Source organism: Lemur catta, chromosome 9 (genome assembly GCF_020740605.2).
Source record: "Lemur catta isolate mLemCat1 chromosome 9, mLemCat1.pri, whole genome shotgun sequence".
NCBI lineage: Eukaryota > Metazoa > Chordata > Mammalia > Primates > Lemuridae > Lemur > Lemur catta.
The window spans coordinates 45487231-45513424 of record NC_059136.1 but is presented as its reverse complement, the minus strand read 5'-3'; the positions used below and the strand labels follow the sequence as shown (position 1 = coordinate 45513424).

Sequence of the window (26194 nt, the reverse complement as noted above, 5' to 3'; positions counted from 1 at the left end):
ACCTCCATCAGTAATCTTAGATAGATCACCTAGACAAAATGCTGCAGCTTCTCCATCAGCACTTGCTGCTTCCCCTTGCACTTTTGTTATGGAGATGGCTTCTTTCCTTAAACTTCACGAACGAACTTCTGCTAGTTTCAAACTTTTCTTCTGTAGCTTCCTCACCTCTCTTAGCCTTCACAGAATTGAAGAGAGTTAGTTAGGACTTTGCTCTGGATTAGTTTTAGCTTAAGCAAAATGTTGTGGCTGGTTTGATCTTCTATCCAGACCACTAAAACTTTCTCCATATCAGCAATAAGGCCCTTACCATTTTTGTGTGACTGGAGTAGAACTTTTCATTTCCTTTAAGACCTCTTTGTTTTTTTGCTGTTGTTGGGTTTTTTTGTTTTTGTTTTTGTTTTTGTTTTTGGCATTCACAACTTGGCTGTTCGCAGCAAGAGGGCCAGCTTTCAGCCTGTCTCAGCTTTCGACAGGCCTTCTCTCACTAAGTTTAATCATTTCTAGGTTTTAATTTATAGTGAGAGAGGTGTTAATCTCCTTTCACTTGAACACTTAGAGAACACTGTAGGGTTATTAATTGGCCTAATTTCAATATTATTGTGTCTGAGGAACTAGGAAGGCCTGACAAGAGTGAGAGAGACAGAGGAATGGTTGATCAGTGGAGCAGTCAGACCACACACATTTATCAATGTTCACTGTCTTATATGGGCACAGTTTGTGGAACCCCTAGAATAATTACAATAGTGACATGAAATATTACTGATCATAGATCACCACAACAGATATAATAACAATGAAAAAGTGTAAAATATTGTGAGAATTACCAAAATGTGACACAGAGAAACAAAGTAAACACAAGCTGTTGGAAAAATGGTGACGACAGACTTGCTAGATGAAGGGCTGCCATAAACTCTCAATATATTTATATATATATGTATATGCACATATACATATATGTATATACAGACACATATAAAGTGATATTTGTGAAGCTCAATAAAATGAGGTATGCCTTTATGTGTCTATACACACACACACACACACACACACACACACACACACACACACATACACAGACACACTTAGCTTGAAAATTTAGAATAGGTGGTTGTAAATCATAACTCAGAATTACCATGTCACAGAGTAGACCCTACAGTGGTTATGGAATCACATGACTTCTATTTATTACTCTCCTGCAGAAAAACTAGGTGACCTCAGTAATTAAAAAAAAATCATTTTTATTAACAAAGTGCTTATGATCATGTGGCATATACTCCACATATGAAAAAACAAGATAAGTTTTAAAATATCCAGAGAGAACCACAAAACATTATCTCTTAGATACTACCCCTCAGGAAAGGGTCTGATGTATTCAGACAAAGTTACCACAACCTCATGACAACTAAGACAGTGATTAATTCTGAAGGGGAATTTTGTAAGACTCATTTAGGAGAAGAGGAAGAAATTTCATGAAACTAATGCAGCAAAAAAGCTTACTATTAAAAGTCATGATTTTAAGTCATGTATTAAAATTAAGTACTAATACTAATACCAAAAAACGTTACAATGATGTCATAGGTCATTAGTGACCCAAAGAGTAAAAAGATGTAAAAAAAAAAAAAAAAAAAACCCAAAAATCTTTCAAGAATTTTTACAATTCAGAGTGAGTTTGAACTCAGCACTCTTGAACACTAAAGTTTATAGGACAAAAATTCATACATAAGAGAACTAATGAATTAAGGCATGTATATTCTATCAAGGGAATGACATCAAGCTAGCCTTTTAGAATAATGTGATGCCACTCTTTCCTACAATAGCTGACATCTAGAAATCTTACTTTGTCTATGTATATACCCTAAATATAATTTTTAAAACTAAAAGATAAAATGAGGCCTTACAAACACCATTTTGAAAAGTCTAATGAGCACTCCCATAGTTAATGACACACGGAAATTACAACAGTTAGAAACAGAACAATTATTATTATTATTATAAATATTCACACAGCCCTTTGGCACTCACCAAACCTGTTTTACATATCTTACCGAAATTGATTCTTCCCCCAAAACCAGTACCTGCCCAGGTATTATTATTCACAGCCTACAGGTGGAGGGACTATAAACTAGAGAACAGACTTACTTTAAAGTTGATTGTATTCCTTCGGCGCCACACTACAGAAAGGAAAACATAGCTACAACCTATCAAATCTAAACATGGCTGGACATAAGCCTATTCCAGACAATCGCACGTCCCAAACGGCACTGGGATGCCTGAGTCTTCTTTATTTTAATTTGTACTGTGTATACCTGCAGAACAAATAAGCTTGTAAAGATGCCAAAATGTAGAAAACTGTAGAAACTGTAGAAATTGTAGACTTGTAGAAAAATGCAAAACAAAACAAAAAGATTAAAAAATATCGTGATACACATTTATGACCACTGAAGTACTAAGTACATCCCATTACTCTAGGAATGGCTCCTCCAACAGTGAGAAAAATATATGGTAGACAGACTCAAGTCTTTATTATTTGTATATTAGAACCGGTGTTTCTCATACTGTGCCTCTAGAACCTTCATTTTAACAGGGTAATTATTCATTTAAAATGTTTGAGGAAAGAATAGTACTCATTAATAATTGGTTTAGTATTGTTAATATTTTTATCATGAGGTTATGATTTCCTTTAAAGCATATTATTTTAAAAAAGATTTGCTATACGAAATCATTTCATATAGTCAAGGGACAACTGCTTTTTTTTATAAAACATCTCTAGTCTTTTATCTTATGAAATCAACTCAGGATATCAATTTAAAAACTCTCCCTATGGAAAGCAATACTGGAAGTTAAACTATTGCAAATTAAAAAGAAGGATCTACACTTCTTATTTTGTTTTCTTTTTGAATTTTAAAATTAATGAAAATGTCAATACATAAACTCCATCATCTACAAGTTAAAATGATCACTTCACATTCAGTTATATTATCAGCTATTTTCCTTACCTACTGTTAGGCACACTGGAATCTTCAAGGCAAAAATGAAGCAGTTGGATGTTAATTATACAAATCAATATATTTCAATCGTTGCTAAATAAGTCTTACATTTAATAGTAAGAATTTCGGAGTAGCTCTAAGAAAAATAAGGATGTTCCATGATATTCATGATACAGCCTGACTAATATGGACTTCTAAAAAAGGACATTAATGCAGAGGGTGTAAAAAGCATGTCTTTAACAAGAATTAATTTTAAACTAAGCTTGATAATGTAAAGAAGGAGAAAATTTGGATAGGGATCCACATACAGCAACTGTCTTAAAATTTGTAAGTTAAGAAAAATATAAAGACTTCAATTCCCAGAACACCAAAATTATAGAAGCATCGGCCGCTCCAAAAAAAGGCTGCACATGCTCATAAAAGCTATTAAATTATAACATAAAATTTGACTTAGAGCACGACTTTCTTATGTTTATTTTATTCATAAATTTGACTGAGAATGCATGAGACAACGCTTCCATCTACTCAAGGTCTGTGTAATAGACTTCAAAACATCAGACATACTTTCAACAGCCCCTTGTAAACTTCATATGAGAAAGTATGTTCCCGATTTAAAGACTAATAATACTTTTTTAATTAATTTTTAAGAGAAACCTAGTACTTTAGTTATCTCAACTGGCAACTGTCCCTACAGTTGGCACAGCGATCACAGGGGAATGGTAAGATTTGAAGACGAGTCACCGCTGCTGAACCCATCTTGGGATCTGGCAAGAGGAAATCAGCGCGTCAAAGCAAGCAAGGCCAGGAGCCAAAGAGGAAGCAAGGGGGAAGAGGAGAGGAAAGAGAGTTTGTGGAGAGAAGAGACCGCGCTGGGAAGCGGGGAGGAGGGCAGGGTGGCCGGGGACGCGAGCAGAGCAGCGGGAGCGGCGGGCGCCAGGCGGGCAGCGCGGGAGCAGCGCGCGGAGGCGCGGGAAAGGCGGCGGGCGCGGCGCCCCAGCCAGGGGACGCGCGAGGTGACGGGGAGCGAGCGCGCACAACTGCTTCCGCGGGACTTCCCGCGACAACACGCCCACAGCCAGGGCGCCGAGCACGCGTGGTGGCTGCCGCAGGCCCGGGGGTCCCGCGAAAGCCGACCCCACCGACGCGCACGCGCGGCTCCCGGCGTGTCGCCACGGCCACGGACGGCAGCCCTCCTCCAGGACACGACCGGCTCACTCTCACGGGGGCCTCTCCAGGATCGGGGAAACGAAAATGGAATCCTATTTCTGTGACTGACCTGCAGTTCTGATTTTTTTAATTTCTCCTTAAAAATAAAAGGAAAAACAATGTAAAGAAATTTTGCGCTTGGGTTTTACTTCTCTAACACTATCTGCTAAAGCACGCTGGGTCTTTAACGCTCTTTCATAAAATACAAATGACTTTTAAGGAAAAATCCAACTTAGACAAGCCGGCTGATAACTGATAAAAGTTTTGATATTTTTAAGGCAAACCCAAACCAAGTGTCTACACATAAGCCGCGTCAGAATTCCAGGCTGTCAAGACCCCATTTGGGGAAGGGGTTGCTCCCCAGAAGCGCAAACACATTTAAGAAACACAAAGCCACGAGGATTAACAGGACAGTACCACATCCCATGTCATTCAACAACTTCCCCTTACAAGAGTGTGCTGATCACAGCCTTTTTACTGTAATGGAGCCAAGAAGAGGCAGTTACTTAGACTAATACACATTTTTTTTTTACAAGAGATTGCTGCTATCCCCACAGAAAGAGCATAAGTTGGATGTTTCTAGAATTATTACTAAAAACATTTTTTAAAATGTCTCATATATGAAGCTGATGGCTTTATCTCCCTGACAATGAATTAGGGCCTAAGAACAAAGCAGATTGGGACAGTTAGTATGAAAAAGTCCTTGAAACCCTATTACTACCCTGGAAGGCACAGCAACTCAAAAAAACCTTGCTCACTCACTCACCAGGTGAGAAACAAAGTAGAACCACTTAGGGAGTCTCAGGGTGCAGGCCAGACTGCCTGGGTTCAAATCCTGACTTTGCTACTCGCAACCTGTTGTAACCTAGGTAATTTATTAAACTTCCCCAGGAACAAGTTCCCTCCTTTCTGTAAAATGAAGATGACAGCAGTTTCTTTCTCAGGTGAAGCTAATATACTTAGCAGCATGTTCAACAAATGTAAACCATGATCAGCAGTTTCAGGTGGCCCCTAGTAGAAGACCAACCTCTTGGTAAAGCAGCCTTTCTCCTGTAAACCTGACTCACCTATGGTCTGTGGTTGCTCTCGCTTTTATTTTGTGATCGGTGTTAGCTAAGCATCTACCAAATCAGTTGTTACTACACGTAGCTCATTTCTATGCAAATTGTGTCCAGCCTTTGGGCAAAGTTTGCATGCCCTCTGCTCCCTGATTTTCACAAGTGAAAACACTAAGCCTGACACATTTAATAATGTCCTCCTTCCCATCGTTAAAGGGCACCACACAGCTTTAGCAGACAGGAAACCAGCCCAGCACACATGCTGTGCAGCTGGCAAATAGAAGCATCTTCAACAGCATCCCCTCCTACATACAGTCTGATAAGGAACATTTGAATGGAGCCAAAACATACATTTTCTTCCTCCATTTCTGCATTTAGCAGACAGGAGAACTGGACAGTCATGTCAGGGATTATGAAACGGCAATAAAGAGATTTTTAAAGCCACCAAGGCTACCAGAACAGCAGGACTAAATTTCGCCTACTCACTTTCAACCAAAAGTATGCACCCCTTCAGTTGTGGAAAAGTACAGAGGATTTAAAAATCCCTACTTATTAACTAGAATGTATTCTTCAGTGAAACCCTTTCCACTATCACTTAAATAGTTTGCAAAAATCAAGCAGACAATACTTTTAAATACCCAACTATCTCCTTCAAAGGGTTTGTAAAGTTGCTGATAGACATAAGGTGACATCAGAAAATTATGTTTGAAAAATGCAATTAGCTAAGGTTTCTGGGAAGCTTTGGAATGTTTTGTTTTATGGAAGAAATAGATAAATGCAAGTTCTACAAGTAATGAACTGTCCTAGAAGCAAAGACATTCATTAAAGAGATGTTCTCCCTGATTTCTTCTTCATGATTCCACGTCCATACAGATTTGGGAATGCACAAAAATAGCAAGTCTTAATAATTTTCCAGAGCCGTTTAAAATAATATTTAGGTGCTTAACAGAATCACATGGTAAATCAAAGGGACTTCCCAATTCTCAGACAAAAGAAATTTTTTTTAGTTAAAAAAAAAAAAAACACTACACAAGGAAGGCCAAGGATATGGTCTTAAAAAAAAAAACAAACAACTAAAACAAACAAACAAACAAAAAACTTCAAAATAGTTCCTAGGCCTTTAAGATGCAATTAAAAGTGATTAGTAAAAATCAAACATTCAAAGAAATCTCAGGCATTCTTGTCCCAACATCAAAAATGTCTCAGCAGCTATTATTCAGTTATCATTTTATTACCCATCTCTCAGGGAGACATGGATATTAAAAAGAGCAAAAGGAAGTCCAATATCCTTTCACACTGCCATAAACCTGGGCATCACAAAGCAACATCATCTATGCTTCTGCTCAGCTCCTAACAAACCCTATTCATCAATATTCTTGTTAAATCTTCTACCTCTTTAGCACTGAAGCGCTGGACCTGCTCACAGGTAACTTTCATCCTGAAACTAATACGCAAGCCATTGTCCTCAACCATCAGAACAGAACATTTGGGCTGAAGTACACTCAACACACGTAAGTTAAAACCGCACGTTTCTGAGTCATGACCTTAGAGCCTAACATCATTATCCTTAATGTTTATAATCTTGAGTCTTTGATTACTTCAAAGTACCTCAGATATAATATCAGCAAAGCACAACAAGGCAGTCTATATTTTCATTTTTTTATAGTTTTCAAATGTATTCAGGCCTCCCTTTGCCTCAGTTTCACCAACACTGTCCCACTTGGTTAGATGGCATTAATCAGTAAATGGCAGGATTTGAAAGTACCCTGTAAACTACAACATAGTAAATTGTAACCTGCAATACTATACTTCAGGAACAATACATGAGGGCAAATTTCAAGGAGCAACCATTACATACACAACACCAGATAATCCTTTTCCTCTCTGAAACCTGACAATCCAATTTCACGATTTTTTCAATACCTAAAACTCCTATGTTTTGCCAGCCAAAGGCTTCTTCCCCATGTGCCCATTTAATGCAACATTTTTGAGAACAACTATATATATCCAAGGCATTTGTAAAGAGAACAAAAATGAATGGGGTGTGCTCTCACTCTCCTCAGGCTTGCGATGTCAAGTAGATTTGGATAGGGGCTACACTGAAGCCACAGATAAATGTGAGCAAAAGGCAGGGATGTTTAAACCTAAACGAGTGAAAGTATAAGGCTTCAGGAAGAAGAATTACAGAAGTTAATATTCTAAGGAATAGGTATTATATAGACTCCCGATAGTTAAGGTTATATGAAAGGCATTTCATAAAGAGGGAAGAACATGAACAATGGTTGGTTTGGGAATGTTCTGGGACTAGTAAACACTATATTAAGAAGAGACAACACGGTGTAGTATAGAAGGAATATAAACCGAGGGCAGATGGAAGGGTGCTGAATGCAAAGCTAATAATGATAAACAAGTTTATAAGCAAGTACTTACGGAGGTTGAAAGCCACTGATACTGGAACTCAGAGCCAGGTTAGGTCTAGAGGTAAAGGCTGTGGAGTTATTTCATTTGGATTAAAAGCTGAAAGCATAAAATCCTCAAAGAAAAGTCCAGAGATTAAGAGGAAATTCAAGGACAGACTAGAAAAAGTGTGGCAGAGATGCAGTGCCCAGAAGCCAAGCCAGGAGAGATACTCAAGAGAATGGCTGGCAGCATCCAATTCATCTGAGAGATGCAGTCAGATGGAAAGACCACTGGGGCTTGGCTTCCATGAGGCCACCGGTGACTTCCATACAGCAGTGTCAACAAACAGAGGAGCCCTGGCAGATTTCATGCAGTTGAGAAATGGAGATTTACAAGAAACAAAACACAGATTCAGGCATTCAATATCTTCTCCACTCTGAGGTTATTTTTGTATCGGAGTAGGTTTATCTTTTATCTGAAAAAGAATGGACTCCATATCCAGCTTAAAAACATTCTAATTAATAAATCTCAAAGAGCAACATTTTGACTTTGTGCCATGCCACATACAAGATGAAATCCATCTGGAAATAAATAAAAAGTACTCTTTTGTTTTGTTTTACCTTGTATTTTTCTAAACTTTCAAAGGAGCTGTAATTCAGTATTTCTTGATTATTACCTCAAATCCATCCAGTGCTTAAATACTAACTTATCTCTCAGCTTTATTAGCCATATATTAGCTACAGAATTGCATGTGGACGTTCCCTAGATTCCAAGAATGGCTTATGAACAACTGGATTATAATCCAAATGGGGAGACAATAATACCATTTAACTACCTTCATAAAACATCCAGGATAGTCTTTGTTCACAAATACGTGCCATGAGAACAAGCATAACATAGTTTAAAGAATGTCTGAAAAGGGTTTACCAAAAGTAAGTAAGTATGTTAGCATAGCTATCATTCAGAGGAAGTAAAAATAAGTGTATACTGATTTAACGGGAAAGCAAATCCCTTAATAAGTGGAAATAAAAATAAAATACAGCAACTCATCTGATTTAAACTTTATCTGGGTATGACCTGTTTTAAAAATCTATAAAAAAGTACTCTCTGATAAACAAAGCTCACAGTAAGAGCCATTTTGCCTTATTTTGATCTGCAATGCCAAGAATAGATGGTAAGGTTCCAATCTCTTAGAGTCAAAAACGAAAAAGAGATATTTGGTATACAGGAGGAGAATCAAGTAAAAAATAAATAACATCAACAAAATCATGAAAAAAAACTAGGACTAGGTAAGCATTAATAGGATTTTCCTCTGGTTCTATCAGGTACACATTGGATAATAAATTATAATTCACACTCGGGGTGAAAAATAAATTCAGCTATATAGAGATAATAGCCATAGAAAGAGAAAGGAAAAATTAGATAATTATGTATTAATAATGGAAGTTTTCAGCCTTTCTTCATATATTATGCTCACCACACCAAGAAAGAGATTTTATGTGGGATGATCAGCATAATAGCCAAAATGGTTCCTTCACCATTTTAGAAGTGCTTTTTAATGTTAAAGATCATTTCATAACTTTCTGATTTAATTGATTTTATCGAACTGATCATTATTTTCCACAAGCAAACTGTTCTATTTTAAAGGAATAGCTATTTATAAGCTATTTATGATAAAAGTTTTTCACTTGCAGGAAACATTAATGAAATAAAACAGCCAAACCAAAAAAAAAAAAAAAACCAAAAACAAGCAAAAACCTGCCTTCTGGCTAAGAGACAGAAAGGAAGACCGATGTAAATGAAAATACATTATCTTCTTCAACTTGCAACTCAGGATGAAGTGGATTCAAATACAGACCCTGGACAAGCCCAGCCCTTTTTCAAAGCCTGACACACCTCCTCCTGCTTTCCAAAGTCACTTGAAGGAGCTGTCATCAGAAGGAGTTTGGGGAATGTCTTAAGTTCAGCATCTTTCTGCATGGTGTTCACCACAATAAAATCCAGGAATGGAAATGACAGTAGCACTGGGGTTATAGACTGTAAATTTCACTTCTGGGGGCTTGCATTTATCCTTTAGATTATACAATATAACTTTTAGGAGCAAAAGATAAGAAACAAGAGGTTTAAGTAAAATACCTCAGAAGTCTAAGATAGGGATTTCTCCCTGTTTTTCCACTCCACCAAATGATTAAAATTAGCTTAACTATAATCAATTCAAAAAATAAATTGTATCCATGTCATGTAGTAGGGTCATGGCTAAAAATGGAAAGTTAAAAAATTCTAAAAGAAAAAGGGAGACATTAAATTTATATTTTAAAATATTCCATTTTCACTACATTTGAAGCTGAAATTTATCATTCAAAAGATAGGATTAACAAGAAAACATTTAAAATAAATGAAGTTCTTTTATTTTTCTTTTGTTAATTTATTTTTATAAATGCTGAGTTTATCTAAAATGCCATGAACGGTTTCTCAACATTTTAATAACTAATTGCACATTTCAGGACTAATCTCACAGATGCCTTCCACAGTTTTTAAACCTGCCAAGGGAGCTATGGCTACTATGAATAAAAAATAATACAGTTTCCTGAAAGATTAAAAAAATCCTCAATTCAAATGGATTATTTTTAAAAAATTGGTCTCTTTATACATAAATGTTGGAGATATATTAAGCTAAAGGGAAAAGAATAATACAAACTAGCTTCTTATTAATGACCATTGCATAACCAATTTTTCAGCACCAACTAGATTTTATATAAGTGAATCCAAAGAGGCTTCTCTTGCTAAAGTGTTTGAAAGAAACATTAAGCCTAGATTTAACAGTAAATTTTTAACCTTCCGTGATAACATTTCACTCCCATATCTTCATAAGGTATTGATAAAGAAATAATGTATCAACTAATTCTTTATATAATCATCAATTTCTCACTGCATACTAATAAATGATGTTTTAATTCTATTCTTGTATCCATGTGCAAAAGAAAAAATAGAGATTAATGAATTTCATATATGAGGCAGATTTCCTTAACAAACATTAAACCATCTAGTTTTTTACATATAAATTAAGATGGTGACCAGACACCAGTTCCAGTTCCAAGTATGGGAAAGTCACTTAATTTTATCTTTAGTTTTCTCCTTTGTAAAATACGATGGTTATACTAGCATGGATAGCAGCTCAACTCCATTCTATCACTCAAAATAAAATATGACCCTATGGTCACTCTGAATATACCCGAATTAAAGAAAAACAAAGGAACAAAACCAAATTTGAACAGCAGATTTCAGACTGACCAGCTGAGGAAAGTTCAGCCATTGAGAAAAGAAGTGCTTCACTGGCCAGGGTCTACCTCTCGGTAACAACAGAATGTTAGAAGTATCTCAATGCGGGACCCATACCCTTTTGTGGGAAGCAGAACATTATACACTTATGCACACGCAATGTGTATACCAGCAAAATAGATGGTGGCCAAATTTTATAGCAAAATTACAGAACTAAGAGAATTATCTCAAAAGCTACACCATTCACCCTACATCTGACCTCAGAAAAGTGATCTAATTTATTTTTCTGTTTATTTCTTTTTGTACGTGGTTTTATTAACGTAACCTAATGAAATAAAATGTACACTCTGTCGGACTCTGAAATTTAGCTAATATTTTTACATAATCATCTTTTGTCAAAATTAAGTTAACCAATTATTTCTACAATGATGTTTGTGAAAATAAACTCCCATTTTCTCCGACATTAGGAAAAGATGAAAGGAGCTGTTGAATTTTTCGTTCTTTATCTGTATCTAGAGGCTTTGAATTAAATCCAAAAACACTATCCTGGCTCTTCTGTTATATTCCAAATGGGTAAATTTTTTAAATTACACTTTGGAAATAACACATTAACATGATTTGAAATCATCACATTATCCTAATTCCACAACACTGTTGTGATTACACCGGACCAAAGGTTTTGGCAATATGTTTGCCTGACATCACGGGAACCAAACAAGGAGGTGGTGCGTTGCAATGCCCACATTTTTACCAGTGGAGACACCAAAATACTGTTAAATACACTCAACTAGAAAAGGGAATTATGTGCTTTCTCAGAGCCAATTCCCTTTTCCAAGGGACAGTAGGGGTGATCTGTTAGGGGTACTAAGTTTGCAATTTGGTATCTATTTCTTTAGAGCCTAATTCATTTATTCCAAAGGAAACTCTTTCAAAAAAATAATCTTTAAGATATTTGTGCAGAACTAGTACTGCTTTATGGTAACAGCCTTATTTGTTTTATACACAATTATAATTTAAGAATGCCGATCATCTTAAGAAAAGCAGCTGTCGGCAAAAAATAAAATAATATAAAATGCAGGTGAACCAGAGAAAGTTTTCTTTATACCAAAATGTCTTTACATTAAAATATGTCAGGTTAAAGTTTCCACTAAATACAAATTTAATTTTAATCCTGTGCATTGACAGTATTTTATATTTTCTTATTATTTTTGAAGAATTCCACAGAACTATCTTAAACTAATTCCAAAGCTGGGTAACTTTTTTTTCTTTTTCCTTCACTCTAATTTTCAGGTACAAAATGCCTAATATCTAAATGAGAAACAACTAAATGTCATGTAATTTACACCATTTATAATTTTCAATTAACTACAAAGAATACTGTATGATTTTCCAACACCACTCTTTTTTGAAGTAAAAATAAAAATGTGAAAATGACATGTGAAAGGATGTCCCTCCAGTGACTGCTTAGAAATGACCAAGACATTTTATCACAAAAAAAGTGTGGCACACGAGAACTAAAATCACTGATATGTAAATTTCTGATGCATCAAAACAAGTTTCTGAAAAAAACACCACAAAAGAAACCAATACAAAATTAATGCAAAATTAATTTGTATTGTATGTGAAATAATAAGCGTTCTATAATAAGCAAACCCTAAAAAGATGAAATACTTCCTCTCCTTTCTGAAAAGCTTTAACAAAAACAAAACTAAATATTTCAAAATCAATGGACTTCAAGCAATCCAAGAGAATTTGGAAAACAATTCTCTAAAAACCAATCCAGAACACAGGATGTCAATTTGGAAATAATGGGAGCATATTTCGTTTTAAAAATCTAAACCTTTTTAAAGACAAAAATTCAAGTTAACATCCCAGTGATTAGGACTGCTTAGCCAAGAACAACTTTCGGCACTTAAAACATAAAACTGTCAGTTTCTTCTGCTTGGAGACAAAACATACAAAACGTAAACATTCACTGTTATATTTTCCTAGACATGAAAGATAGAAGTTAACTTTTATAAAAGGTGATCACTCTGAATATTTCTACCTATTATGATATTTATGTCATAGCACCTTAAAATTAGTTACAACTTCCAAACCTCAGAACTATCCTTGGTAGATGGTTACTATTCTAGTTTATGTTAATGCTACTCCCTAAACCTTGATGGAAATACAATCATTTATTGAACAACACTAGCTCAACACACAAATATGTTAAGCAGCCTGCGCTTGACGTTATTGAATATAAGCTACCATAAACAACAACTAAGCTCTTTACTAAAGACCTCAAAGGGTAGATAACATGATACTTGGCATTCTACTTCTTGGGAATCTAAAACATACTAATGGTGACAATCTTTTAAGTTCTCTTATTCTCCAAATCAAGATAACATGCATTTCAAGCATCATCCATGATTGAATGGTCAAACTCATATTTATAAACTTGGAATACAGAATTTGGTGGAAGTACTGAGTGACTAAAATTCACTTAATTTTTTTGCCAGAAATATGTCACAGTTGGTGTTTATAATTATGCCAAAATTATACCACAACTTTATTTACTTTCATTCAATGCATTTCCTCATGGAAATGGAATGGCAAAGTCCTATTGAACAGCAAACAATAAAATGAAATTACTATTTTACAGTACATAAGCTTCCTCCTCTTCTTATACTGCTGCCTCCAAAATATAAATATTATAAAGAAATGTTGGTAAAAATCCTACAGCTGGCACATTTTTTCACTAAAAGGGTAATCCTTTACTCCTCCAAAAACTGAAATAATAGATCTCAAAGCAGGGGGAGGAGAGTAAAGGGAAAAGAAAAAAAGGAAAATATACTAAAAAGCATGGCAGAATAATCCAGAGGAAGCATGCCTGGTCTCAGCATAATTTTCTTTAGCATCTAAAATCAAGGACATCACGCGGCCCATGATCTCTGCTTACTCTTCTGAAAACCATCCAGAAGACTTTCAAAAGGAAAGAATTCTAGTTTTGCTTCCAAATGCCAAATTAACTTCCAGGATCTTCTGCTACTGAAGGAAAACAGCACAGTAGCACCCCAGAAGCTAGAGAATGCTTTTTGTCACGCAAAGCCGGAACTGATGAGTGTGACCCCAATGGCTTTATAAAATTCCCCAAGTACCACAGGCAAAGAGGTCAAAGTTTCCTATGTCAAAAACATATAAATCAATAAAGCCATATGCATCAAGAGTTCCTTAAGTTATCATGGATTGTACAGTATCCTAGTCCCCCTTCTGTTCAGATACATATCTATGTCTATATATATCTTTTTAAGAAGGAACTGAAAATGGGAAAAACAAAAAGGAGGAAAACCTGCTTACACTAAGATCTACCTCCAATTCTCCAGTTCTAATTATTGGTCTCAGTTTTTAAATTCTATTATTACCAGTGATATGCTGAATTACTCAGGGAGTGGGAAGAACATGTATATACATAATTAAATGTTAACAATAATACATTGAATTATTCTAGGAGTAAAAAATGCAAGACATGTGTGTACATACAATGTATACAAATATGTGTAACACTAAAGAGTTAAATGTTTGGCAAAGTGAACATGCAAGATTATGTACACATATTTACATACAAGATGTGTACATTATGATTTTTACTATTGGCCTAAAACATTCTGAGTGACAACATTCTTAGTTAAAGCTTATCAAAGTACAAAGGAAAAATAAAATGTGTTGTAAATCTACAATTAAGACATTCTTTCAACAGCATAAATTGTCAAATACAGGACATTTAAAAATAGAATAAAGTGATGGGATAGAGTAGCATAAACAGTTTGCTATAATTGAGGTTTAGATGACAGTGATTCTTATAGAAGTTTACTACATCTTATATCCAAAGAATGTAATGCAAATTCATTCTAAATACAAAAAAGAAGCATCTCTTACTGTTTGCTTATAAATTACAGAAAATAAAATTTTACATTACTCATTACTTTTATGTCTAACTGCTTACACTAGCCACTCGTACCTAAATTATTTTCTAAAACTTTCCTAAGTTTTCAAAACTGAGGAACAAATTTTGCAATAATCTTTACAAAGAGTATGTTTCCAATGATTGATAAGTTAAAGACGGTCTTAAACATCATCGTTATTATTTTTTTTATAATTTAAATTCATTTATTAAAATAAAAATTTAGCAGTCAAATATAGAAGAGACATAAGATTTTAAAAGATCTCAAAAGTACATCAAGAAATAATTGATAAAGAAGTATTACTCATTCAACAATTAGACTAATATGTATTGAGAAAATTTAGTAATATGGGCCTTGATTAAAGTTAAAATATATATAACCAAACTTGCATCAGTTAAATAGTATCTTTTAAAAGTAAAGTGAGCTAGATTCTTTTTTAAAAATATTTAATGGCATCAAAAAGTAAAGCAAAAACAAATTGCAAACTCTCTTTTAGGAACTTTTTATACATTCAGATCTACTTAATAATATTAAAAGGAAAATGGGCTTATGTATTGATTTCTACATCTTGCAAAGCTAAAAATGATGTGCAGATAGTGACATCACAGACTAGGCACAAGTAGAATTCAGTTTTCAATTTGTTTTGTCATTCATGCTCTAGTTTCAGAACCAAAATTATAATTAAATTAATCCTAAATAGGTGTCGGGATGCATTAAGTAATTAAAATGGACATTACAAAGACTAAAGTCATTTCAAAAAATACATAATATGTTAAAATTCCATGTAGTGCCTGTCATGCAAAAACATTTTATACAAGTGAGAATACAGATATGTGCACGTACATGTACGCATTTAGTTAATATGAAGTCACAAACTCATATGCTGCACTTGTGCATAGCTTAGAGAGGAAAAAAAAGCTAAAACTAGATTAGTAATGCTTGCTCCTTCTACACATGAAGTGTATCATGTAATAGAGAAACTAGATTTCGCAAACTAACTTCTGTTGTATATTTTTACAAACGTCTCTGATCTTCTACATAATATATGGAGAAATTAAAATCGCGATTCACAAGAATTCTCGGAAAGCCATATTGTAGCATCTAATCAAGAAGCACGTGTTATGAGTGTTTATTGATTTGTAAGCTTTATACATTTTGTCCAAATTCTACAAGTAAAAACAGTTCTGAGGCAAAATCCTTTTGATCTCTCTTTTTCTACAGCTAAGATATTTTTAGTGTTTCAATAGCAGTTGTGGTGTTATCTGTCATCCTATACAGTGTTAGCTTTGTTCCTCATTATTTTAATACTCAATTTAATATTATAATAATATTAATGTTTTTTTAAAGCTTGGGACATATACATTAGATAATATAAATGTTTATTATTGTTTATAATACTATACTACTCATTATCATAAATACAAAGTAATTAACAAATAAACCTATTATTAATGCGAATAAGAGAACCATGCTCTCTTCAAAAAGAAAAAAAAAACAAAAAATAAACTGGACACTTGGACACTTGTATATTTCCTTCTAACACTATCTATCTAATATTGAAGGCTTAAATAGCTGGCAGTAAGTCGCTTGTTTATTCAAGTGCTAAATAAATTGAATATATAAGTTAACTTCTGACTTACTTAAAAGTATTTGGAACATTTTCTGGGGCTATTTTGACGGTGTCAATTACCTAGATACCAAAGTTGTTGTATTGTGTTGCTTGATGAAATAGGACATACAGCAACCTTCCAAACCAGTCTTACAAGCCTGGCAAATAGCATCACATTTGGGTGACGCACAGAATCCATCACCCTAGGGAAAACGCATTGGGTCATAGTACAGAGTCTTTACGTGTTCCATATTATTTCCACATAACGTTTTGAGATGATAAAAGTGTAAACTACAAAGTGCTAGCCCATAAAATGATATATTCAGAAACAGGACTGTCACTTAACTACTCCTCTCAACAGAAATGGGACTTTAAAAAATGACCTCAAAAACACTTATTAAAATAAGTGAAAGGTGTCGTTTTGATATACAGGTTTTTTTAATTCTTAAAAATTCCTTAGTAAATTCAGAACAGATATAAGTATTATAATAATGATTGATTCATTATGTTTAAACTCTATACTCATTTTGAACTTCTAGACTTCATAAAGTAGATCATGCAGCTCCTTAAAAGATTCATGTTTAAAGCGCAGAGTTAATAGTTTAGCATATTAAATTCCACCATCAAGGCATATCTAAGTATTATCTGTCCACATACATTACATACATAAAACACACCTAAAACAGCATGCATACATATCAGCAATAATTTAAACTTAATATAGCTATCATGGATACATCAAGCACTTTCAGGCATTCCCACTGCTAGGATTCCTCTAAGTATCCTATTACTACCTGCTAAAAAATTACAGAAATCAAATGCGTTACCTTTATTCAAACAATACTGCTGTTCATTATATAACAGAAAGTGTCATCCTTAATCTCTCAGGAACCACAATAGCGGTGGATTCTTGGAGCAGAGGTGGTGCAGAATGGTTTGAGGCAAAACCGAAACGTATTGTTTAAGTAAACCTTAAGGGGAGGGCATCATATGCGCAACTGATGGATTTTTTTTTTTTTGTATCATCTTCCACAAAGTCTGCCCCAACCCCTCCTTACCACTTAACAGCAAACACACTGCTTGATATTAAAGGATCGCAGCTCTAAACACCTCCCTCTGCCCTTTTTTCTTCTTGCTAAACTTTATTACTTTTCCCTCAGTTTTGAAGTAACAAACCACCATTTATTAAATAAAAATTTAATGACAGACATACCCATAACTTAAAGTATATGTTTGAAAACTTTGTAAAAAATAAAATAAATCCAGACTTACTCCAAGAAACCTCTACTCTGCTGGTGTGAACAACGTATAGTTTATGTTTCTAAAGCTTTTCCTGACAAATCTTAAAGAAGCAGTGAGCAAAGAAGGAATGCCTCTGATTTGAACTAAATTCTGTAGCTCTCATAAGAAAAACTGAGAAACACATGAAGTAAATCAAAACTGTCAAATTTCTAACCAGAGAATACTTCAACTCAACGGCACGGAATATGCAGAATGCTTTTTATGATAATTATAAATGCCTTAAAGACTATACTCCTCCTATGCATAACACTTCATTTTCGATATATATTATTCCTTAAATGCATCCTAGGTAAAGAAGGGAAAAAAGCTCTCAGGAACAAATGTGGGGTTAAAAGCAAAGTCCAGGACAAGGAACCATAAGATTTAAACCTCAGGAACAATTCCCAACATAAATGTCGATACGGTACTCAGTTCTGACCCACCAAATGGGGCGGAGGGCCCCATTTCAAAGTGGAGTATCCTTCCCCGAGGAAGGAAATATTGGCACAAATCTTTTTGCCCCCTAAAAAGATTTTCCCACTTGCCAGCTTCTGAAGCTGCCCTGATGTCAATCAACAACACCAAGATGTCTCTTAATTGGAGAAAGTTCTGTTTGCCTGTGCAAGGTCAGAAAGAGAGAAAATGACTTTTTTTAAAAAAAAAGAAACTAAAAAATACTGTGTGATAAATAGGGTTAAAAATTATCATCTAAAATTGTAGGGAAAAAAGGAGCCACTGGTGGAAACACACTGACCCTTAAAATTAATGCTTTCAATCTAAAACTGCATTTTTGTAAAGTTTCATCTATTTTCCTTCCTCTGCACATAAAAATGATTAATGTCACAATTAAACTTCCACATTTTAGGCTCCTGCTAACAGGTGTAGCATTCTTTATATAAACATATTCATTGACCTGTGGCCATTGATAACCTTAATTAATTAATCTCAATTGAAACAAAAACAAATGGATTTTTTTCCAAATAAAAAAGAAATAACGCAACGTAAATACCCACTGTCCTCCAAACCCCAAAACTGTTTAAGTTAGGGTAACCTGAAATGCACCAGCCATCACAAAGAGCAATTGGAGAAATCCAGCAGTGCTCAGCAGGAAAGATTTTTAATAACAGATTGAAAAACAAGAATAAAAATAACTGCATCAACAGAGCCTTTCTTCCTCAGGCCACAAGCCCGTTCTTACTTGAACTTTAAAAAAAAAAAAAAAAAATGGCATTTTGGCCACTAAAACCAATCCAGAACATTATTAAAAGTTAAAAGCTACCAATTACTTCTGTCTGTTCTTTTAAAGCAAAGTTTGGCATTACGTCAGTAGGTTTAAAGAAAACAAGAAAGAGAGAGAGAAAGAGTAGGAGAGAAAGTTTCCTGCTTGTATAAACTAAACCACCAGGGAAGGTGTCTAGCCACTTGTAAAGTATTTACTGCAGGTTTTTAAAGAGCTAGAAACATTTTAAAAATTAAAAGTTTTTTAATTATTATTTTTAGTAAAACTGAAGAACGACAAGCGTACCCTTAATGTCTTCTTTGGGGTGTTTCAATGTTATTTGTATTTCAGTTGCAGCTTTGAATCAGAAAACGATTTCCAATGATGCTTCAAATTTGAAGTACATAGATAATTTCATCTTTGTTTTTGCTACTTAGAGTTATGCTCTTGAGGAAGAAAAAGTGGAATAACAAAAAGTAGACATCGTTACTATAATAGCTACTATACCTGCAGTGACCAGTCAGTCTTCTCCATCTAACTCTTAACAATTCAAATAATTTTCACTCATAGATCCTACTGCAAATTCAGTAAAGGAGTTTCCTTAAAGCCAAAGATCTCTTTCTAACCCACACTAAGTTTCAGATTATTATGCCCATCAGAGAACCAATCCAAAGACTAACAAATTCAGTTCTCCGGGATATAAGAACCACTGAGTGATATGACAGCTCAAAAGGTGACCATATAATAACACTAAAGATATTTATAAAGGTCATATATAATTGATACAATATTCTATACAAATACACAAATGGCTTTAGACCTACTTACATTTGAGGATAAATTTTTAAAAGTGGTTATTCCCTCTGCAGCTGTTTGCTACTAAACTAGTATAAAACAAGACTTGGTATTTTAGCATATTTACTTTAATCCACAGCTTAAAGCTTTTAGGAGGTAAATTATTTTGATTATTATAAAAAAATCTGCCCAATTTTTCAAACATAAATAATTGCAAAGTGTGTTAGTCTTTTCTATACGTGACAAGCACCCTTAGAGAATTAGATTAAATATCTACTTGGCAAAGGCTAGAAGAGCATCTTCATATTATGTCTAAGGGAGACACAAAAATTCCATAAACAATAACTAGTACAGTAACAAAGAATTCACTTCTATCTGTATGATATCAAAACAAAGAGGTAGTTATCACATAATTAAGCAATCAAAGTAATATCAAGTCTAGATAGGCTGTCATTAATTTCCCCAAATCTCAATAAATAGTAAATAAGGAAGAGAAATGAGTAAACAAGACTCAGAATTAGTTATCAACGGTATTAGTAGGCATAGCCGGCAAAAGAGGGAGAAAAAGAAACCTGTTACCTGAAAGCTTGACCAAAGATGAACAACAGAAAACAAGCCCATAAAACTTGCCTGTTGTTATCAAATTGATTGTAACTTGCAAGCTGCAAAATTTGGGACAGAACTGTCTGAGTTTATAGTTTTCTACGCCTGCCAAAAACAGATGCAGACTACCACACTAGCTGTCCTGCGGAAACTAAATTAAGCAAAGGCAAATACCAAGTGGAAAGCTGTCAGTCTGTTGAATGAATGGCTTCATTTTACACACCAGAGAAATCTTAATAAGAATATGTTTTAAATGAGCCAGTCATTTTATTTTGAGTACATCACTTATTACAAAAATAATAATTTTCCCTTTAAATCAATTTTAGACACCTGCCCATAACTTTCTTAAAGTCTATTTTTATACACAATAGCATAGTGTTGTTACATTCTTATTTGCTATCAAAAGGAGCACTGAAGTAAAAAATAATAACTTTTAAATATATGCATTATGAAAAATATTTAAAGATGAGTTATCAATATTTATCCCAATTTCAGATATGAAGTAAAGTTATAATTCAAAAACAATTTGCTGCAAGTCCTCTTAAAACTCTCAGTAACATTTATTTACTTCCACAAAGAAGGTAAGACAAGAGTTTATTAAAACCTAACACACTTTGGCTTGGTTTGTGAATAAAATGTGCAGATCATTAATTGCAAATTGTGGTCTGTATCTCTCTACACACACACATACACATCTAATAATAATAACAATAATAGAAACATCATGGAAGTACTAGAATCTTAAAATCAGCTTTTCCACAGATGCATTTATTTCCCTGTTTTGAAGGTTTTCCTCATGAATGAAGATTTCCTTATGTGTGTTAGAGAGACCAACACGGTAGAAATCGGAATAAACTCAGGTGTGGTACATGACTTAAATGATACCAAAAATATGGTAGGAGCATGTATAACTCACTTATGATTAGCACCCTGGATTTGGATCCTAAACTGGTTTTTAAGTAACTATGTAGGAAATTTTCTAAAATTATTTAAACTATTAGTCATCAAAATGCTGAGCTCTAAAATCAGCTCAGACTTCACAGCTATTACGACACTTTTCTCCTTACCTTTAATGTTACCTTTAAGAGACAAAGGACAAAACCTATATAGCAGACAGACCCTTACAGCATCTAGAATTCAAAGGAGTGACAAACTTTTTGTTAGGAACTTGCTAGGTTCCACCATTTATTTGGAGAGTGTCAGACTTAGTTATTATGTGTGTAAAAGTATTCTACACACATATATCCTAACATATAACAGATATATTGGGAAGTTATAAACATCAGCTTGCCGATAGTAAATAATATTTTGCCAACAGAGTACTAATGAAACTCCAGAATGCCCACATTTAGAGAAATCAAGTTAGAATGTTGGCATTAAAACTCTAATTCCCCCTCAAGTTTTATTTTCACATTATTAATATCCAGAAAGAATCATCCAAATATAGCATGTACATTTAACTGAATCTAGAGATGTTTTTATCCAAGGACATAGCTTTAAAAGGAAGTTATGAAACCCAAGGAGAGATAAACTCTAAGAATGATATGTTTGACTTGTTAAGATTAAGCACATCATTAATAAACTTTCACTTAAAGGTAAAAAAAAAAAAAAATCCTCAAAATGTTGGTATCATTTCCAGACTGTCCTGTCAGCATCATAACTTACAGGAAACGCTTCATCTTCCCATACAAACCCTGTATTTATTCACAACCCTGGCATACTTGGGGAAAGAAAAAAAAAGCCCACACGATTTTAGATCTTATTTGCTTTCTTACGTTAACTGGTGGAATATCTGAGAAAACCTCCTAAGCAAATGAGCAGCATATAAAACTTCACAACAGTGAGTTCAAGAAACTTTCATTCTCATTTTGTCCACGTCAAGAACTGGCTGCCCGCATTACTTTCCTTTGCTGTCCCTTGCATTTTTAACTCTGGCAGCCTTTTCTAAATGATCAACTTTTCCTAAAACCAGCAGGAAAGTAACATGATGCCAGCAAGATCCATAGGTTTTAGCTTCAGAGCTGGAGGACTTTGAAGAGTTGTTGGAAGGTTCCTATTTTATTTTTGCTTTGAACAATCAAATTTTAGCCAACAACCAGGCCTAGAGTTATCATTTCTTTGTAATTCTGTCTCAGGCCCTATCTGTATTTTCCCTTTGTACTTATTATCTCTCCCAGACCCTTTCCTGTTCACCTGGTGCATTTACAAAAGTTCAATGAATCTACAAAAGTTCAATGAATCGGCCTAACTTGTCTGCGATTTAACTTCTCCGCTTAGCTTCTCATTTTCACTTACCTCGCTTCAACTCTAGCCGTGATTTTCCAAAATAGGATAGGAATGAATATTCTATCATGATTTGGATTCATCATTAAGATCCATCACTCCTACCCCAAAACTTTCAAACTATCGATTCTGAGGCCTAAAAAGATACGGGGAAGTAAAGCAGGTCCTAAAATTTAATAAGTCCAAGATTGTCTCTGAAACCCACCAGTCCCTCTAGCACTCTAGCTTAAATTGCTTTAGAGTCGCAGGGCCATAAAGCAGTTACTGACTTCCCTGGGGAAAGGGGGAAACACCACCATCTCAGACAGGTACTAACAAAAAAGCTTTCCCAGCCACAAAAACAGCTTTGCACTTCAAACAGCTCCCACCTCCGCCTCACCCTCACTTTATTCATGGGGTCCTATAATCCTGGAGTTATTTGAAGGCACAGCGGTGTTTGCCTTGGCCTTTCAAAGATGCGTTTCTCTAGATCCCAAACAGGAACTAGACGGAAGGCAAAGCGTCTGTCCGCCTGGATGTCCCACCGCTGTCAGGCCAGTGTCCCCTGACCCGCGTGACACATGGCGCATCAACCGCACCGCAGAGGAAGTCTGCCCCTTCCTCAGCCCCTACGGAAGCGCCCTGGCTGCAAGGCCCTGCCACATGGTACGGACAGGGCACAGACTCCTCCGCCAGGCTGCCCTGAGCTGCTCTGAGGCGGGTGCATCAGGGGATGCGACACCCTTCTTCTCCAGCCCAGCTGGGCCTTTAAGGGAAAAAGTTTGAAGCCTGGCTTTGCAAACTCTTCAAAGCCAAAGCCAGTCCTGTGCTGTTTTCCCACTTTGGGGACCACACGAAGGCCCCTCTCTGAGACCCTCCCGACTCTCCCAAGTTCGCCCAACTTACTACTCTGCATGCTGGTGCCTAGTCTGCTCCCCGCTTGTCAGGAACCCCCAGAAAACTTGCAGTGGCGGTGGCGGCGGCGGCCCCTCGGGTCCAACCACCTCCAGCTCCTCCGCTGCGCCCGGTAGGAGAGAATTAAAATCAGCCAGAAAGAGACAGCGAGGGGGGAGTGGGGCTGCGAGGGGGAGGGGGCACCGGCCTGAAACTTCTTTTTTTGGCAAATGGGGATTTGTTTTTCCTCCTCCCCGGCGGCTGAACTTGACCCTCCTGACTCCAGGGGCTACTGCAGTTTGAAGTCGCTCGTTTCCAAGGCGCAGATGCCTTAGACCCACCAAAAGGAGGAAAAGAAGAGGGGAAAAGGGAGCAGAAGAGAAGAAAGAAAGAAAGAAATCACACGCGCAAAAAGGAAGAAAGAAAATGCATGTGAAACCCGAGAAGCCTGCGCTTGGCTTTCTGCACACTCTCCCTCTGCTTTTTTTTTTTTTTTTCAAAGAAAGTCACTTTTAATTCCCAGGGCTCCCCGCTCGCGATCGCCCACATTTCGCGCACACACGAGCGGGCGCTGCACTCGCGTCGCGGCGCCCCGGGCCCGGCCGAGGGGAGCCCGCGCCCCCCGCAGCCCCGCGGCCCCGGCCCCCGGCCCGCCCGGCCTCCCCTCCTTACCTGTTGATTAATCGTCAAGAACACCCTCGGCAGCCCGAAAGATGGTGGCGCGGCGGCCAGAGCCATGAACCGTCTTCTGTTGTTTGCAGAGTTGATCTTGGATTATTTTGGGGGGGGGGAGAAAAAGGTCTTTCCTGCCTCCCCCCCTTTCCCTTCCCTCCCCCCCTTTATAAAAAAAGAGAAAGAGAGAGAGAAAGAGAAAGGAAATAGAGCAAGGATGTGCCCGGTGCCGGGTGGGAGAGGGGAGGGGGGGGTGTTGTTTTTTGTTTAAAAAAAAAAAATAGGAAGGCGAGAGAGCGATCGAGAGGACGCGAGGTCTGGAGAAACGAGCAGCACCAAAAAAGAGGACGCTTGAGATTGCAGTGAGATCGGGTCTTTATCAGAAATGTTATCGCTTGTCAGGACCTCAGTCTCCGCGCATTACGTCAGTTTCAAGACACCAACACTATTAATATCAAAGGAGCCTTCGCGGAGGAAAGCGCCACCCCAGACCGAGCTCCCTTAAAGAGACAGCGCGCGTCCCCGCGCCGCCGCGGCCGCCGCCGCCCCGCCCGGCTCCCAGCACCCGCCGCCGCCCGCCGGGACCGGGCCCGGGCGCGGCGAGCCGGCTGCGCGAGAACTTCGCCCGAGTCGGAGCGCCGCAAATGAGAGCGGCGCGGAGCGGGGACCCGGCTACCTTCCCGCCCCGCCTCTCCCCCTCCTCCCGCCCCCACCCCCAGGGGTGAACGTGCGGGCTGGGGAAGAAGGAAAAATGCGAAAGCTTTAGGAATAATGGGGTGAAGACGAGCACCTACCTTGCAGGAGTGGGGGGCAGGTGGGGGGCAGTGCGTGGCGGCCAAACCGGTGTTCCCCAAGCGCTCGGAGATGCTGCCGTGAGCAATCAAAAGAACTCTAAAAGTGCTTTTACCTTGTCGGTTGTTACTTTCCCTTCTCCCTCCCAATTAAACGACGCAGGATGTGTGTGTGTCTGTGCGTTTGCGTCCCCTCCCCCCGCCCTTTATCTGTGGCAAGAAGAAGTCTTAGGACACCTAGTTGGTGGTCAGAGTTTCCCATGCTTTTCATGGCAAGAGGGCTTGAGGAGAACAACTTGAACTCTATCCTGAGTTGGAGAAGTGCAGACAGAGGTTGCTATGGTTTTCTGAGCTAAGGAGAAGCCGGCAGCTCAATGGGTGCTTTAAGGGGGTACCACGAAATAGATAAAATGCTGCAAGATTAATACATGCTGCTCTTTGGGGTTTTAGTAGCAGATAAGCAGCTCTGAATTAAGCAGGACATTCTGTTTCCTACTTCACATCTCCACATCTCTCTCATTGTTAAGAAAAAATTGCCTCAACATAAAGCTCACTGAATTGAGCGGTTTTTTTTTTTTTTTACTTCTAAAGATCAACAATGCATAAAACATTACCATGACAGGATTCAAAGTATAGTAGGTGTTAAAAACTAAGTAAACATTTCTTGAGCGTTTGGACTTCATTTTCTTCAGTTGGGTGACTTTAAGTGGCATGTTTTTCCACTGGTGAAAGTCAGTTTAAACTAATTTTGTACTAAAAGGAGAAACGTCCTTCCTTTTCCAAACTACAAAATGATTAAAATTAGAATTTTAGAGAGGTACAATCATGAATCTGTGAGCTAAAGATGAAGTAATTTCCTCCAAAATATTTTTCACGAAATGATTCTTGCATCTTTTTAGAACAAAGAGGGGTACATTTTCCATTCATGCTATTATCAGAAGTGAAAAAGCCAATCATATAAAAAATTTTGAATTGAAATATGTGCTTCTAGTACCTTACTCCTTGTTCTGTATGATTTTTATTTCAATTTAATATAGCTAGTCAGGCAGATATGTGATTCCTTTTTGGAGCACGTTTATTCCAGAAGTATTTTGGTAGCGTGTCCCATACACTCTTTATAAGTAGAAAAGCAATAATTCTTTTGCAATAGAGAAACCAGTCAGGTGACAAAGTAGTCAAAATACAGTTTCA

At 36.6% G+C, this 26194-nt stretch overlaps 1 protein-coding gene across 2 annotated transcripts in view; it reads right to left on the bottom strand.

Annotated features, from left to right (window-relative positions):
- Positions 1 to 25145, bottom strand: part of TRPS1 (transcriptional repressor GATA binding 1) — a 239928-nt gene extending 214783 nt beyond the window's left edge. Inside the window, exon 1 of one of the 2 annotated variants that reach the window (XM_045561542.1) lies at positions 25007 to 25145. The gene's annotated coding sequence lies outside the window, so the exon portion shown is untranslated. Of the gene's footprint in view, positions 1 to 24212; positions 24351 to 25006 lie in introns of those variants that run through there. The other variant, XM_045561540.1, reaches the window with a different exon arrangement.
- Positions 25146 to 26194: the final 1049 nt, after the last annotated feature.